Genomic DNA, 17131 nt, shown 5'->3' on the forward strand with positions numbered 1-17131 from the left:
CAAGTAAATTCACTAAATCTTTCTCAGTATATAACAGAGAGTGGCCTAAGTCAGTCTGATTACAGCTGTATTTTGAATGGACAAAGGCTAACGAAACAGAACATCCTGGCTAGTTAATCCCACCTCCCCACAGTAAAAACCCAACCCTGGAAACTGGTAACACTGATGTCACCAATCATTACATACAGTCATACCCTTATAAACTCTATGCAAAGCACCTGCCGTTCCTACAGGAACAAATTAAATTATAACCTTCATATGAGGAAATAAGAATAAACACATTAGTGTCAATTCCCAACAGTTTCCTGGCCAGCTAAACAAGATTCAAATCATTACTATCAAGAGCTGACAACTCTGCTTAGCAATCACTGTAACATAAACCATGGTAATAAACTACTGTCAAGCATTGCCCTATTATGAAATCCAGGAGTGGCTCTGAACCACGTAGTAAATGATATCACAGTCATGAAGAGACACTGCAGCAGGGGGCAGACTGTATTATGAAAGCTAGTGAACAGATTCAAAACCATCTTCACCTCACAAGGAAAGAAGCTACAAGAACCACCTCGCTGTCTTCAGTTACCTGCTCTAAAAAGCTTGTAAACGCGAACAGTATAACATGAGGCTAGAGTCCTCCATATAAGTAACTAAATTTGCTTCTCAGGTTAGGCTCTGATTGCTGGGATGGACACCCTGAGTGGGGCCTTCACCATATATGTGTCCCTGAGAGGTTCCTGCCTGTCCATCCCATCACTAACACATAGAGCAGAGAGGTAGAATAAAAGATCTGCCGAAGACTGCCAGGTCTGTGTTTCCCATCCCTGTTGCAGCTGGCAGATATCCTCCCAAGCTCCACAAGAGGCTTGGCAGATCTTGCTCCTTTCCCCAGCCCAGGGGCAGAATCCCACCAGAAGGCAGTGGAGAATGAAGAGCAAGCTCATCCTATCATATTTGCTATGTTCTCCATTTCCAATCCTACCCTTGGAAATGAGAACTACCCAGTGCTTAACATAGATAGGGTTCTGCCTGGAGACAAGACCCCATGATCAGAGATCATGTTGTGATAGTCCACCAAAATAAAGTAATGGAACAAAAAGTATCCCCCATTTTGTTCCTTAATGCTTCATGTGTGACTTCTGAAGGCTCCCTGAAAGCTGCCAGGCAGTGTTCAAATTCACTAGTACCTGCCATCCCTGCCTTTCCAAAATCCTTACAAGTAAACTACCATCTCACAAAACAATGTAATATACTTATCTGCAATTTATAGAATAGAGAGAAATCAGGAGTTTAAAGCAGTCACCAAACCCTCATTTCTCCATTAGGCAGAATTAATTCTGAAAAGCAGATGAGAAACAAAGCATATACTTCATTTCAACATATTTTACTGGAAGGAGGTGTCATATTTTTAGAACAGGATCCACTCATGATTGAAGACTGAGCTGCTGCAAGTCCGGCCATAAGCATTAAGCACATTTGGAAATTCCCTGGCAATGCTGTTAAAGGAACAGACATTTCCTGTAATTTTCGGAAACATTTTATATCTCCCCTCCTCCTTTTTAGCCTTGGTGGTAAGAAGGGGGAGGGAAAGAAAGGATACTATATTACAATTAAATGAAATATGAATGAGCCACCCAAGTTTAAAGGGGAAACTTCAGCAATTCCTGCTTAGGATAAAGGTGGTTTGGTTTTTTATTTTATTTTTTTTTCTTTCTTTCTTTTAAAGTCTTTCATCATTAAGAGGCCAGGATTTTTCTGCTGACTTTAGGAAAAGAAATATACATCCTTTCAATTACGGTGAATTACAAAAGGACATATGCTTGCATTTTTACTTACTTCTGGCAAATAATAAGTCCTCCAGGCCTTATTTAAATACCTTTTTTTATTTTCCAGGATTAGCCAGAATTAGAAATGGAAGCCTTTTTTCCTCTCTTGCTTAGGGCCTTCCCAAAACTGCACCTAAACGAACCCAACCAGTCTGGTCACAAGGAGCATTCCTCCCACAGCTGGAGTTGTGGTGCACCAAACAAGCTAGAAGCAAGGGAGAGACTTCAAGCACCACTTGTCAAGCACCACAGCATCCTTCTAAGGAACTTTATACCTCATCTTTCACAAACATTTGATCTTGTATGAAGCATCTAGCATAAAACTTATTACTCTGTTTAGCCAGTGCTGGCAAGCTTTAAAACTTGTCTGCTTTATTCTATACAGTCTTGAGTCTGAAGAGATCCTAACCGAGAACTACGGTAGTTTACAAACTGTTCTCAATACGGGAGGACAGTTATCTATCCTTACAATACACATCACAAGTGCTAGTTGGCTCCTGTACATAGGATCCATCACTTAGCTGTGACAACTGGCAAATTTCACACCTGCCAGTCTCTAACAGCAATTGGATTTTAGCATTCAATTTAAAGACACATAAACTCAACACCTCAAAGGGTTAAACTACTTTATACCTCTTCAGCCTGTTGAAATCCCCATGCATCCTTACTCTTTGTAGAACAAGAGTTGTTTACAGCAGCAGCTTTTGTGACACCAAGGCTTCCATCCAGTACACCGCCTGCACGCCCTGAATCACTAGCTGCGTTCTCTGCAGCTATGCAGACCAATGCAAATAGTGACTTTGTACTTTATGTGGTCACCTTCTTGCTAAGAAACAGACTAAAATGAGGATGAGTGCTCTTGAAGTGTAGTGCTAAATAACCATCAAACCCAGCAGTCATAATAGTTCATGCTATTTCTTTAAAAGGTCTTCCTGAAAGAGAAGACAAGATAGGACCTTGGAGCCTTCAGATAATGGATAGCCTTTGAGTTAGCCTTTTGTCTAGTGAGAGCCATGAAGGGGAAGACATTCCAACAGAGTTGATCAAGTTATGTGGGCCTGTAAATAAAGGAGCCAAAAATAAAAAATAAAATAAAATAAAATAAAATAAAATAAAATAAAATAAAATAAAATAAAATAAAATAAAATAAAATAAAATAAAATAAAATAAAATAAAATAAAATAAAATAAAATAAAATATGCAACCCTAACCTGCTTTGTGGTCGCTGTATGATGAAAACAGTAGATGGATCCAAAGGCTTCACACAAGCACTAGGATGGATTAAAGGCAGGGGATAATGATGCTATCTTAATAGGGAAACAAATCAGAATAGCTTCTAGGCAAGGCAGGGGTGAATTTCTTACAACAGACTCTTTAATGATGCTTTTCTAAAACCAACTGACTAAATATCACAGTGAGTCAATCTCCTTTAAGAACAGATCTGTAAACTACTTTTACGGTAAGCTGTGGGTTAAAATGCAATAGTCTTTCACCCATTTGAGGAAATGACACCAGTTCTCCCGGAAGGCAACATGAACATTCAACCCGTTCACATCAGGGCATGAGAAAGTTTGGAAGGAATTTATTTATTTATTTGTTTATTTTTAAACTGTCAACATTAATACTTTGTCTCTTCCTGCTTGTGCCTGAAAATACAGTGCTGCACCACACTGCTCACATGTCCTGTCAGCTGTAAAGAGAGGCATCTAGAAGTTTACAAAGCCCACCTAGTAAATGTTAATGACATCTTTTTTCGAAGTCATGCCAAAGAACCTCTGCAAGCTCAAAGCTAAATGACTATTTTACACAGTGTGTGCTACACCGAGATAAAAACACAGAGAAGCATTCTCTGGGATGTGCCACAGCAGTTACACTTTCATGGCTTTGAAGATATCAGAAGGGATGCTGGGCCCAATAAACACCTAAACGTGTACGTAAGCTCAGTACTAATCAGCAAAGCAGTTAGGCTTAAGGGTTTCTCCCCGAATGACACTGACATGGCAAGGAAACAGAATGGCTGGCAGAAAACAGCCCACAAACATGGACCAGCCTGCCCGCCTGGAGGTGGGGGTGGAGAAGGAAAGGAAGATGCACACGGCGTGTGGCGCCAGCTCCCAGCAAGCACAGCCTAGCGGGACAAGCTGTGAGGCCTCCCCAGACACCTGGCAGTGGCAGCAGCCCTGCAAGGAGGCATCCCATGCTGAGGGGTGAGGGCTCTGACAGAGTAACCACCAACCTGCAGCTGAGGCCCAGAAAATACATAAACTCTGAGATCCAGAGGAGGGGGGACCAACCTGAGCACCGTGGTGTAATGTTCTCTATAGTTCACATGAGTGTTGCATTTTGCGTGTTGCATCCCTGCGTAATTTCTACCCACAAAGGTAATTGTTCTGGCCTGCTTATTACAACTGTTTTCAAAATTTCTCTTAATTGATGAGATGATAACAGCACGGCCTCAGCTCAGGAACAAGCACATAAGTTACAGCAGCTCACTGAGCCATGCTGCACACACTGTGCTCTGGCACCTCTTTGCCAAAGGATCCTAAGCGTTTCTTGGTATTTGAGTCATGTCATACAGCACCTGCAGTGGTGCCAAAGCCACACTTCTCCTGTGGTAACTACATGACTGAAAAAAAGAAACCATATAGAACCTTCCTTTCAGCAGAAGGAGAAAGCGGAGGGTGACTTCCATTCCCCAGCTCTGCCTCTTACATCATTAAAAACACTGCCATTTCAATAGAGGAAGAAGAGTGACACAACCACAAAGCATAGTAATCCCCCTTAGGAATATCTGACAAAATGTGACCACCATTATATTCAGGTTGCAAGAATTAAAAGGGAACAGGGATTTTAAATTTTGAAAAACAGAAACTTTCAGTACCAAACAGTGGGAGTAAATTCCACTGTTATCATCTGATACAGGTCTTTGTGAAAGACCAGTGTCAGAAAGAAATGTTTTGTAGCAACCTTGCTTGGATTCTGAAAGGATTTTGAAAAGCAGAGAGAAACAAAAACTAGTCACTTAAGTTACTAATCTACATGTATTATACTGCTTGAAGTAGGCTTACATCTATGTACAGTTTTGTAAAAACCTACAAACAAGATTTTATATTTCTTCACAACTTCTAGAGGTGCTCTGTTTTTACACAGTCCTTTCAATAATAACCAGAAAGGAACTGACTTTTGCCAAAGTAATCCCAAGCTAGGAGGGCTCAATATACTTCTGCAATAACTGAAGTAATATATCAACAAGATGGATAAATTTCAGTGCATGTGGAGCCTAATGAACACTGGGAAGAAATGCCACATCCCTTTATTTTTTAATGATCATGGCTTCATCAATAAAAAATATTGCTCAGTTTTATAACAACTTACTAATTATAAATATATTCCCATTGATACTGTTGGCAAGTGGTCTGACAACTTTCAGACAGACTTCCAGTTACACAAAGAAACTTGCATGTATGTGAGCAGCCCATATGCGTAAGTTAGGGTTTGGTATGCAATCCTAATTTTTTACCTCCAGGAAACTGATCCTGAAGGATAAAGGTGTACGATGGGTGGTCCTTAATCACTTCCTTTATTTAAAGGTTTAGGTCAGGGTGGAAAAACAGCCAAGGAAGGAAGTCTGCAGCACCCCTCAAATACACACACCTTCCTGAACAACTCCTTCAACATTTCAGAGGGTTAACTTGTAGTTTAATTAAGTAGCAAGAGGTCAGGATAGAAATAAACAGCCCGAACAAGCAACATACTGTGCTATTAAGCTTTTAGAAGTGACTTAAAAATTAGGTCAGTCTAATTTGTGGCTGATACTTTGTTCTTTCACTACTATGAACTCACAATGATGTCAGTCTCATGTTCAAACATGCCACATTTAGCAGTATACAGGCTTCCTGAGAGACTCTTTCAGCCTTCCTTTGTGCAAAAGGCTTCTGCCAGATTCTGAGCTCATACTTCACTGACTCAGGCATGCCACTCCAGTTTCAAGGGAGTAACACTGGCTTCCCGTCAAATACTGCACAGTTTTGTTTTGCGTGGGGGGTTGTTTTTCTTAAAAAAAAATATATTAAAAAAAATTACTGAAGTTTAAGAACATGCATATCCAGGCTACCATTCTAGACCTCACCTTTATTAGGCGAGGTGAACATCCAAAACAGAGCTGCTTGTTAAAAGGTGTGGAAAACAGGTGCTTTGAACTAATTCAACCTATCTTTCTCCATCCTTACTTGACCTAAAGAAGCTTTAAATGTCCCTGTATTCTACCTAAATTTGATTAACTCTTGAGGATGCAAGGCATCCCACTGAATTAGGGCTTACTACAGAAATGCTTCCTATGAAACTATCCTCAAAAAAACAAGCACACTCACACAGAGAATCTAATCTGTCTGTACAACTTTGAATGTTAGAAGAATTTTTATTTTCATTATTATTTCTGACACAAAACTTGCCACAGAGTTTTTAAGCATGTTAGCAAAGATAGCTTACAAGGCACAGGAATATTTTAAGTTTATCCAGCTACAAAACTTCAAATAAGCCTAGGACCCAGCATTAACTTTTTGCAAACATCTTTAACTAAACCCAAGTCAAGCAGCTGTTCAAACCAGCATTGCTACTTATTTTGATTGAATGGCAAAATTAAGCTGAAAAAGATAAAAGAGATGTTTTAAAAGCAGCTGTTAGTCCCTTCCATCCCTCTCCTCTGGATGGGAGGGTGCCACAGCAGGCAGCACAGCCAAAGGGGGACACATGGTGGGTGGACAGACCTGCAGCTGTTGGAGAAGAATTCTCACCTGGGAGGTCCAATGGGGCAGGGTTAGGGTTAGGGTTACCACTCTGAGGTGCCACTCTACCTCACCCCACCATCCTCTCCGAAGGGCCTGATCAGACTCTGGTGTAGTTGCTTTCTAACTAGAAGGCACAAAAAATCCTTAGGTGGAAGTAGGTGAAAGCCACTGAAAATACCACTGTAGGTTAAAAATAAAAATTAAAAAAAATGATGCCCATTTGAAAATCATCACCTGCAAGCTCATTATCAGCTCATTATAATTCCCACAGTTTCACTCATTTTATAGCCATCAGTAATTATCTATACTTTACATACATCCTAACTGCAGCTAATCTACTTGTTTCCCACTACAGCAGCCAATCACAGGAACTATCCCTTGCAAACACTCAGCTGAAGCAAAAGTAAAAGTTGAATTTCTCTTGGGGCTACACCATCACAGACATAGTATTAGCCCAGACTCTCCCACTCTTCTTCATGATGCTGCGTTTCCCAACATAGAGATTTAAAACCAAACAAACATCCAAACAAACTAAAATTAAGTAAATTATCTTGTCAGGATGTTCAAACCTATACTACACATGTTTTCATGGAACAATGCTGTCATAAGAATTCCTTAAACATGTTTAGGAAATTATCCTACTCAATCAGGAAAAGGCGCATTATCTCATGGTCATTGCCAGCATCACATTAAATTCCAGTTATTCTATGAAAGAAAACGCCTGGACTTGGTTCACATGAAGGGCATCCAGCTGATCCCTGCTATTGCTGTTGTATCTGCAACTGCCCAAGGATACAGGAAAGGCAGGTCTCACAAGGAGAGAGAACATCTTTTCTGAGACCAGTTAATATGGAGAGAGAGGAGAGGGAGGGAACAAACTCCAGAATGCACAAGTCCTTCCTCTCACACATGGACGTGAAACGGAACCAAGTTGTGACACAGGAACAGAAGCCTAGTCTGCCAAAACATCTCCTCATCCAGCCTGTCTCTCTTCCCAAACAGGAAAACAAGAAGTCCAAAGCACATCCCAAAGTATGTCATAAATTACCCAGTGAATCACATTCCTTATGGAAACATTCTGGCTGAAGCAACAGCACTGAAAATATGCGATAAAAGACAAAAAGAAACTGAAAAGATCGTCAAAGAAAGAACACTACCACCCTGACTCTGAATCCATGGCATTAACACCAAAACAAGAAAATCATGGAGTCATCAAAAAAATACCAGATACATAGAAAGCATTTCCCACATCTTGACTCTTACTAATCCTTTGCTATTTGATAACTTATCTGCCCCTCTACTATACAGGGTCTAACCATATTATCTCAGTCCCCCTCCTAAACAAACTTTTCTCTGAGTTAATCCAATAGTTTATCATTAACAAAACTTGACCTGGATTTACCTTTACATGCACAGTTCTAATTTCAAACTTCAAGCAGGGCAAAGTTTTAGGAATGCAAACACATCTTCCCCAAACCAATCCATTTAAACAACAACAAAATTCACTCTCTGTACAAAACTCTTACAGCCCCTGTCCGAAAAAAAGTTTGCATTTTGGAAACAAAACAAAACCAGCACACACACCTCAACACAGAGACGCTCACATGAAAGAAGACAGTTTCCTTAAAAATGGGTTTTCAGGTTACCTAAAAAGCTCTGACCATTTCAACCTAAAAATAAAACCAAATTTCTTTTCCTTCACTTCTAAGATTTGATGTAAAGATACCTGTGACAACGATGATAGGTGAGATTAGACACAATTGCTTTTGTATAGTTATGACAGCAATAGGTAGAGTTCATGTGTTTGTTGCCTGCTTTTGTTTGCTTTTTCATTCTATTTGGACTGTGAATAAACATTAGCTAGATAGCTTGCCACCTACAATGATATTAATTCCTACTAATGAATGCCAAAATTGTTTCAGATATGCAGACTTAGGTGAGAAATCTCTTCCAGGAAAAAAAAATAACCTCAGTTTTAAATTACTGATATGATTATAGCACAGGTCAAAATGTGCAGGAAAAGAGTTTAAAACAACCACAAAGCCAGAGGTCACTGCTTGCTTGCTTTCTCAGGAAAGAAAGGAAGGAGAAGCACTCCTCCCGTCCCCCCTTCAAGCTTCTTCCTCTGCAGCCACCACACAAGGCTCAAGCTAGATGCTTAGGCACACACTTCTGAAATCAAATCATCCATGCAACAGGCAAAAGAGAAACAAACAAACAAACAAAAGTCCTCTGACAGATCTGAAAGAAAATGCATCCTGTCTTCCTGTAGCTACAATGCTTAACCAGGACTAAAACATTCTTCTTAATCGTGTTCTCACCACCAGCTTTCAAGCATAGTTTTGCCCAGTTTTCTGGCACTTAGTTGAAAGCATAACTACATATATCTTCTTGAGAACAGCCTTCAGGTTTTGCAAGGAGCCTAGTCATCAATGGTATGCCTTTTGGTATGCTTATGGCCATATACCTGAATTTTGGTCAAAAAGCCAAAAGATGCAGGTATTATTGTTTTTAAATGTGTTTGGCAGCTAAATTCTCCTGATATTCTACATGCATTGGGCAAGATGCTTCAGTGCAAGGACATATAATCTGTCATGCATAGAAGAGATGTCTAAATCCAAGACTCCTGAGCTAGCTCTGAACAAAACCAGCAACTTAGTGTTCAAGCTAGCCTTCATAGAAAGGAGAGTCTATTTGCACAGGCTTACCCCATGGCACAGCTACAGAGCTTTCCAAACCTGAGCCAACCACTGTCTCCACAGCACTCCCCAGTGTAGGGCAGATGGACTAGGCTGAGCATCTCAAGCTGCACTGCCATATCCAGAATGATTTGTTCTGAAATTGCTGCTGTATGCAATGTCAGTACCAAACACCAATGAAAGCAGATGATCTCTTAAGCTTGTGTTATTCTTTCTGCTCAAACATGCAGAATAGGAATAAGGAATGGAGAATAATCTTACCACCAGCACACAGAAGTTGCTGCAGACAGCAGGGGTGGTCTGTATTCAGAGTTGAGTGAGAATATGCTAGAATGACTGAAAGAGAAGAGAAGGACACTATTTCCCCAAAAAGACGAACCTGACTACTAGATGTTAAACCACAAAACTTACAGTTGTCCCCAAGAGTTGATGTAACTTTGGCTTTACCCATGCCAAGCTCACTACTTGCATGGGAAAGGAGGACCTGTCCCCATAGAGGATTACTGCTCTACTGGTACAAATTATGTAAAACCTCAGATTAAGAACTCCTTCCAGAGAGTTTGCAGAGTTGAGTGCCCTGGAATTAGAAAGCAACAGCATGAAGACTGCTTGTGCAAGCCCTGCATGCACCTTCCTCATTTCTATGCAGCACAGCAGGGACACAGGTTACATCACTGCGTTCCTTGGGGCGGTACTCACTCCATCAGGGAGTAATTATTTAACCAAGATCCCATCTGCTCCACATTCCCATTAAAGAAAATCTTATGCAAAAAGGTAAGAGCTAGGCTATGAGTCCTTGGCCCAAATATCCTCTTACCAGCGCTGCGCTGCATGCCAGGTCATCACTATTTGTACTTCAGAAGGCTGCAGCTGACAGACTGTGCCAAATCCAAGGAACTTTGTCATTAAAAGAAAAATGTTAAAGCTAACAGTAGGAAGTGCTCTCCATGCTTTGTTAATCCTGTCAAACTATACTACACAGACAATTACAATTAACAAACGTATTCTTAGGAAGCTTAGTGAGAGCTTCAAGTACACTGGATCCAGGAAAACAGAAGGGGACAAGATTTCTCTTGCTGAACTTCAGCCCCTCACAAGTGCAAAAGAGAAACTGCCCCACTCCATCCAGCAGCATAAGAGGTATAGCTATACCTGGAACTTCTGGTTGTCTTCCTGCCTGCAAGTGGGCAGCGCTGTTACTACCAGCACTTGAGCTTGTAACCACAGAAAAGCACGATCCTTTTCTGCATTAGCTACTCACAGGCACATAATGACTTTCTTCCAAAGGGAGTGAGTAGACAAAGCTCACAAGCTTCAGGAAGAACATCTGAAAAAAAAACTCGTGCTGTCATCACCACAGAATCCTATCATGTCATCATATGCAACAGAACCACCCTCTTCTTCACTGCATTTTGAACCCACTACTATATATAACAGCCATGGCTTAAAGCATTGCCTTCCAGACAGACCACTACCACCAGTCTAGGTAAGCACCATTTAGCACATTGCTATTTTGACAAAGCCATAGCCATATCCAAAACTTTTTTGGTGAATAACCAATACTAAGCTTAAAATCCATTTACATTTCTTTTTAGGGGTAAATGATCACAAAGGGCCAGATTAACTAAAAATCTAAATATGGGTACCTTCTTCAAGTGTTTTTAAGGCATGATCAAATCCGCCTGGGGCCTGCCACAAGCTGTTTATCTATCCAGCAAGGCTACAGGCAATTTACATGGTATTCCCTCCCACCCCTTCCTCTTCTCAGACATTTAAATGCATTCAGATTTATCCATGAGAAAGCTTCTCTAAAGAGCAAGTTCCATGTCTGAACCCTGGAATTAGATTATCAATAGCTTCTGACACAGACCGACTTGCAAAATCCAGCTGCAGACTACTGGTGACCCAAGCAGGAACGGTGTGTAGTGCTACTCAAGCAGAAGCACTGAGAGCTTTAGGAAGAGAGCAGCACCATGTAAAGAGCCTGAGGGGAATGCTTCTATCAGGTTTACATAGATAGACATCTTCCAATTGTCTCACAACAAAGAAGAAAACCTGGAAGTTGAATAATTATGATGGAGGAGAGCAACTCCAAGCCACCTTTTATGCTTCACAGGTTTCAACTAAACCATAAAGAACAAGAGGTTAAGCCTCCTGAAGTTCTGGTCATTTTGTTACCTTGTTTGTATCATCAATCAATCAATTTTGGTTTTGTTTTTGAATCCAGAGGTAGGTTACTTAGTCCCTTACAAAACTATAAACACAGCTAAATCCTTTGAGGTTGATGGCCACACTAAGAGACAAATGAATCCTACACAAAGGACTCAGTTAAGGGTTACTATTACATGGTAGCAACTGATGGGACTTTCAAAGGCAATGACAGGTCTGAATATTGTAACAGAAAACTTTTTAATTTTGTTGCAGCTCTGGTTTTCCTAAAAAAAAAAAAAAAAAAAAAAAAAAACCACAAACAAAAAAAACTTGAAAGCTCTGAAACCTAACTGCTGTTTAATACACACATACGGTATTTCAGTAAGTACATTAAAAATACCAAAGCAACACTAACCAAAGGAATTTGTCTTGCTGGAGCAGAAAAAAAGTTTACATGAACTATGTCTTGGGGACTATCAGGAACTACCATATGTAATCCCATTATTTTGACACCTCAGAGTAAAGCCCATCACATCTTAGACTGCCGTCTCAAAATCTAGATCTGTTTAAACCTACACACCAAACCTAATCATACATTAAGGAAACAGCCACAGCTTGTAACAGTCTCAAGGGAAAAAGTAGAAAGACAGGAATTAACATCAGAAGTTACAGAAGAATGGTGGTTTTGTTTGTTTAAGACTTACTTTGAAGATGTCATCTTGTGCATGCCAATTGTTGGCAGCCGTCAACAAAAATAAATTCTTGCTGTTAACAAAAGTGATCGAAGAGTACCCTCCTGATGGAACTCAAAAATCCAGCTACAGCTGAGAGGTTCCCCTTTGCCATCAACTTACTTCATCTTCACGACAGATTTCTCCTCAGACTTCTACATCAAAGCTAGCAATGCATCCAGACTATTTTTTTCGGTGAGCATTAGGAGAATTTTAATAACATAAACAAATGAAAAACACTTGCACAGGCACATGATGCTAGCATAGACTAGTAGCACAGTGGCGTCTCCTTTGGCTTTGACTATACCATTCGCACCTACTCAGAACCGTACAGCAAATGTAACTCTCCAAACCAGCTCCTTTGACCAGATGAACACGTCTTTATTTTCTTCTTGGGCTGTACAAGACAACATGAGGACCCACCTATCTCACACTACTTCAAAATACGGCCTCAAAACCACTACTTTGTCACAATGAGGACTGTGGCAGCAGTAGTATGACTGGTGCTTGTTACATTGACCAGAACTGCTCAGGTGAACACCATTTTTTCCTGCCTCTGGGGCCAAACAGAGCAGAATCCTTGGTCTGTGACTGGCCTCCTGGATTCTGCAATAAATATCTCCATTACTGCATAGAAGGGATACTCTAAAAGAAAGTGTATATTAAGTAAAAATAAGCTGTGACTTAGAATTTAGATGCCAAAGCAAACAAGATTAGTACTCCATAAAGAAAATAACTGAGTTATTTACCACTTTGGAGTCCTACCAAGTATTTGATATAACCAAGCTAAAGCCTAGGATTTTAGTATATTTTCATTACAACTTGTTTTTGAGTAAATGGGTCTCAGAACAGCACTGATTTTATTTTTTTTTGTAGAGGAAAGATGCAATCACTAATGCTTTTTCTCTACTTCTGGAGTAACACTTCTTAATCATTCCTTTTCACAACAGTGACCTTAAAAAAAAAAAAAAAAAAAAAGTATTTTGATAACAAGTTCCCTGTGCTTAGTGTTTCATACCAATTTTATGCTGGCAGACATGCCACATCATTCCAGACAGAGTGTATTTTCAAAATGGAAACCTATCAGGAAGGAATTTAGAGACTTACGTGCCCCAGATGAAGGGAAGACAGCTGACACAGAAGTGGGAAGCATGCTATTACTATTTTATTCGCTTAGCTGGTAAAATGGCACTGGCATTACAAAATGTTTGAGGTCAGCTGAAGCACTCTGTATATGAGGAACCATAAAGAATGCCATTAAGAATGAGGAGGAAGAAACTTTTCCTAAGACAAGAAAAAAAAAAAAAAACAACTTCAAGAAGCCTGTATGTGGCTGTCGGGAGGGGAGGAACAAAAGGAAGGAGGAAGAAATCATTAAGAATTTGACTCCTTTAATCCAGGAAAGTATCAGAATTTTTGAAATTCTCACAAACCAAACAGGAATCACACAGTTACTATGGAAAAGAGGGAAGAGTCCAGTCAATTCAGTTTAAGAGATGGAAGTAAGGGAAATACCACGCCAAATGCATGAGGAATTGGATTTGACAAAAGAGAATCCACATTTCAATTTAGTCTTTAAACCATGACAGGACACGGCAAGGGACACCTTTGGTACCTTGTTTTTTCTTTACCTGGAAATAAGAAACCAAGCTTTCCCTCTGCTCTTCCCTGCAGTGATTTTAGTACTGTCAAAAAGCCAATTTATTATTTGTGTTAGCTCACCACTAAACAGCAGTGGCCATAATATAACCGAGTTCACCACACTCATGGAAGGAATCCTGTCAAAACTAGTACCATGCTGTTCAGTTTCAGAAATGGGGATTAAAACACTGCCAGTCCACAAGATCCTCAATTCAGGAAAAGAGAGGAAATTAAAAACTGCATGTTTAGCTCCCATCTGAGTCTAAAAGTTACAGAAGGTATACATACCACTTCACAAGGAAAGGGAACAGGAAGCCAGGGAAGAAAAGAGTCATTATGCTTAAATGGTAACATTTTCGTGAGGTTACACAGGCCAAATGAGTATATCCCAGAAAAATGTGAATCCAAGCCTGGGTAAAGAAACAGAAAGCAGAGTAAGTGACAGCAGACAGGAAAAAAAATGCCTTTGGAGAGCAAAGAGTATCAGGTTGGAAAACATATCAAAATAATAATAAAAATCATAAGAGCTAGTGTGCAAAAATTGAAGGTTGCAATTAAATTTAATACTAACACAAGATAATAATAACTGAAAAGGGAAAAACAGATTTCTTTGCAAGAGTCTCTCCCACACAGGATGCTTGCAGAAGATAAATTTGAGATAGACTAGGCTGATCTACTGTCAGGACTGGCAAGTCTAATGAGAGAATTAAAAAAATGATTAATCAACAATAAGTCACCATGTCCCCACAATTTATGAGGGAATTAAAGAATGTAATGGCCAAGCAGATAACAGAAATATGTAATTCTCATTAAAGTGAGCTATTTCAGGAGAGGTATGAAGTGTTTGTAAAAACATGCTATAAGTGATACTAAATTTAAAAAACAAACAAACAAACAAAAAAAAAAACAGGGAACTTCAGTACTAGGAAAACTGGTTTAAAAGTAGTCACACAAAACATTTGGAAAACCTGATGATAGGTGTAATTGAACATAAGCAGGAAATGGGGGAGGACACATTTCTATACCCCACTCAAACCCACCATTAAATTTACCCATGCAGCTTGGAGCATATCAACTTAATTGCTTAAAAGAACCTTACGTAGACTTACTAGAAAGTCCATTTTATAGTTGTCTATAGGAAAAAGTTCTAAAGATTCGGAATTATAAGAAAAATATAATACAACTATACACATGCACACCCATTCCCCACCAATGAGAAGATGGAAGAAACTCAGGGGATCTGTAAAGATTTAAAAAAAAAAAAAAAGGCAAATTGAAGTCTGTGTTGACAGAAACAATACTGGACAAAGTTATAGGAAATTAACCACTTTGTAAATTAATTCTAGAGCTGTGGACCTGGCTAAACAGCAGAGCTGGGTTAATGGAAGGCTATTTCAGTTGGCTTGTTTGTACAAACCCATGTAAATTTGCTGCATGCAAAACTGTCTACATTGTCAGAGGGGAAAAAAAAGTCTCTTCCCTGATGGACAAAAGTCACCAGCATGTTGTGGGTTCCAATCTGCCCTACACGTGATCTGTTGCAGCACCATCTCTTTCCATGCAGATGCCTGGTGCCAAGCACATGCTTACCCCTGCAAAATGGAAATGCAAGCAGCCACGCATTGACAGGAGCTCTGGGCAGCAGAACCTTTTCAATCTTGACATGACCCCATAATGATGATCCTGTTATCACCACACTCTTACTTAAAGTAAATGCAAAGGGCACTCGAAAAAAAAAAATAAAAAAAAATTATAGTGTTATTATTAAAAAGAAAACAGAAACACCACCTGGAGAGGAGTGGTGTACAATTAACAAGTAAGGAAAATTAGAATTCCATATGACAACTCCAAAGACACCAGTACCATTTAAATTAATATAAGAACAATAAAAAATTAAAAAATTAAACAGGGTAAAAACAAAAATAGGCATTATTAGCCATTCATTCAATAGTAGTAAAGAGATTTTTTATTTTACTGAATAAATATGATGTAAAAGAAATGCTTTCACGTTTTCAGTAGAAAGGGATTAGGCTTTCATTTAATTTCCTTCTTAAGCCCAATTAATGATCAGAAATCACATGCCTATGCCTATTCAATTAAATACACTAAAAAATACTGAATGTGCAAAAGTTGTCTGCCTTCTTCAGATAGCTACAACCACTGAAGCCACATACTCAGTGTTTCATGACAACCACGTATCTGGATCTTCTCGCTCCGTTATACATGACCAGTCCAAGAAGACCTATCTGCAAGGCTGTTTTAATCCCCTTGCTAATTAATTGCTTGTCCTTTTATATAAAACATCAAAAAATCATTTTGAATGAAAGCTTTATAAAACATACACTGCTCTGGACAGAGTGTGTATGTCCATTATATATCTGTGTACATGTCTGTATAGACAGACACACAGTTTGTACGTGTATGGACTCATATGCGTGTGTTTGTATAGAAAGCAAACATGCATGCATATACATCCTGCCGTTTTTAAAGGAAGAGCTTCCTCACAGAACTCAAACACCGAATTTGCCAGGTCACAGACAAGAAGAGCTTCCACTGGAGTACAGGGCTCTGTGAGATGCCAGCAGCCCAGCCAAGCCAACCTGCATGCACAGTGGCAAATGAACGCTCACTGTTAGGATTTTACATTAAAACGATGGTTCCTGCTGTAGTTTCCAGCAGACAAATCCATCTCACAAATACACTTCTGGCTGCCCCAGCAGAAAGACAGGCTTGGAAAGGAATTTCTTTGAGTTTCCATAATCCTCTTCAGACTGCCACAAGACACAATGGGCATACCTGCACTGTGGTATACAGCAACTCCAAGGATATCCCCACCTGGCTTGTAGGCCAAATGCATGCAAAAAAGAGCAAGAGATGGGTCTCTGAAGCAAGAAGAAATTCTTTGGCTGGAGCAGAGTAAAGCACCAAGCCAATTCGCCTCACTGACAGAACTCTGACTGCTGTTACCTGCTACAGAAACACATGCTGCACTGCCCTAGCTGGACAGAGCTCCACTAGTTTCAGTGGATCCACCCTAATTTTCTCTCTTTTCACCTTTGTTGCTACTGAACCTACTTCTTCTGGTCAACAAGAGGAATAGGGAGTTGGGAAGAGTCCAGAGAAAAGGAGAGAACAGTCCACAGAGTATTTTACTTCTAAGACTTACGTATCCAAAGGGCATGTAATTTAAGGTCTGTCATAGAAGTGAATGACCATCGAGGGCCTGTGAAACAGCACAACAGATATTTGGTCTGCTTCAAGCAAAACCTGACGAGGCTAGCTTATACAGCAAAACGGTC

General features: G+C 39.8%; 1 protein-coding gene across 9 annotated transcripts in view; it reads right to left on the bottom strand.

Moving 5' to 3' along the window:
• DUSP16 (dual specificity phosphatase 16) overlaps positions 1-17131 on the bottom strand; it is a 68607-nt gene that overhangs the window by 40102 nt on the left and 11374 nt on the right. For 3 of the 9 annotated variants that reach the window (XM_068658553.1, XM_068658528.1, XM_068658578.1), the window contains exon 2: positions 14121-14242. The exons of 4 other annotated variants lie outside the window; for them this stretch is intronic. The gene's annotated coding sequence lies outside the window, so the exon portion shown is untranslated. Of the gene's footprint in view, positions 1-14120; positions 14243-16628; positions 16655-17131 lie in introns of those variants that run through there. 2 more of the 9 variants (XM_068658543.1, XM_068658562.1) reach the window with 2 other exon arrangements.

This window comes from Anas acuta, chromosome 1, assembly GCF_963932015.1.
Source record: "Anas acuta chromosome 1, bAnaAcu1.1, whole genome shotgun sequence".
NCBI classification, from domain to species: Eukaryota; Metazoa; Chordata; class Aves; order Anseriformes; family Anatidae; genus Anas; species Anas acuta.